General features: G+C 40.6%; 1 pseudogene; it reads left to right on the top strand.

Moving 5' to 3' along the window:
• Positions 1–866: 866 nt before the first annotated feature.
• Positions 867–932, top strand: LOC144297764 (U4 spliceosomal RNA; annotated as a pseudogene).
• The last annotated feature ends 532 nt before the right edge of the window (positions 933–1464 follow it).

Here is a 1464-nt window from a genome sequence, read left to right as displayed (position 1 = left end):
ATGTCAAAGAATCAACTTCATTGTGAATACTGCTGTAGTTTCAGTTAAAAAATTCAACATTGACATAAAAATGATTTGGTTTTTACTGATAATAAATGTAAATTAAAAAAAAATAAATGTAAATTTTGGGGCACCTGGCTGGCTCAGAAGAGTATGCAGCTCTTGATCTTGAGGTTTGGGTTCGAGCCCCATGTTGGGTATAAGGATTACTTAAATAAATCAGTAAAGTTAAAAAAAAAAAAAAAAGTAAGTGTAAATTTTGAAGAAGTACAGCTTTATGGAAAAACAATGTTTTTTATTAAATTAAGAAATCCATGGATCCAGGGATCCCTGGGTGGCTCATCGGTTTAGCGCCTGCCTTTGGCCCAGGGCACGATCCTGGAATCCTGGGATCGAGTCCCACGTGGGGCTCCCGACATGGAGCCTGCTTCTCCCTCCTCCTGTGTCTCTGCCTCTCTCTCTCTCTCTCTCTCTGTCTATCATAAATAAATAAATAAATCTTAAAAAAAAAAAAAGAAATCCATGGATCCAGAAATATTCTTGGAACTGATTGAGATGCATGCATAATTCATAATTGTTAAAAGTGCAATAATTGGGATACCTGGGTGCCTCAGCAGTTGAGTGCATCTGTCTTTGGTTCAGGGCGTAATCCTGGAGTAAAAGGATCCAGTCCTGCATCAGGCTCCTGCATGAAGCCTACTTCTGCCACTGCCTGTGTCTCTGCCTCTCTCTTTCTGTGTCTCTCATGAATAAATAAATAAAATCTTTAAAAAAAAAAGTGCAATAATCTACCAATGTAAATAAAAACTGTAATTATAAAAATTTACAATTTTTGAAAAGATTTTATTTATTTATTTGACAGAGTGAGCTTTGCGCAGTGGCAGTATCGTAGCCAATGAGGTTTATCCAAGGCATGATTATTGCTAGTTTGACAGAGTGAGAGCACAAGCAGGGGGTGTGGCAGGCAGAGGGAGAGGGACAAGCAGGCTCCCCACTGAGCAAAGAGCCCAAGTTGGGGGCTCCATCCCAGGACTCTGAGATCATGACTTGAGTTGAAGGCAGACGCTCAACTGACTGAGCCACCTAGGCGCCAGAAAAATTCATAATTTTTAAAATCCACAAATTACAGTACCAAAATTTGGTAAAGCTAATTTGAATTTAAATAAGAACTATTGTTAATTAAATTTTGAAAATATCTGAGCCTTGGGGCACCTGGGTGGCTCAGTCAGTTAAATATCTGATTCTGATTTTGGCTCAGGTCATGATATTGTGGTTGTGAGATCCAGACCTGTGTTGAGCCTCATGCTCAGCGGGAAGTCTGCTTCTCTCCTTCTCTCTCTCCTTCCTCCTCTGCCTCTCATCCCACTTGCACTCTGTCTCTAAAATAAATAATCTTTATAAAATATCTGAGCCTCAGGGATCCCTGGGTGGCGCAGCGGTTTGGCGCCTGCCTTTGGCCCAGGG

Source organism: Canis aureus, chromosome 25, assembly GCF_053574225.1.
Source record: "Canis aureus isolate CA01 chromosome 25, VMU_Caureus_v.1.0, whole genome shotgun sequence".
NCBI classification, from domain to species: Eukaryota; Metazoa; Chordata; class Mammalia; order Carnivora; family Canidae; genus Canis; species Canis aureus.
Note: the sequence above shows the minus strand (reverse complement) of the source record. Positions and strands in the feature narration are given on the sequence as shown.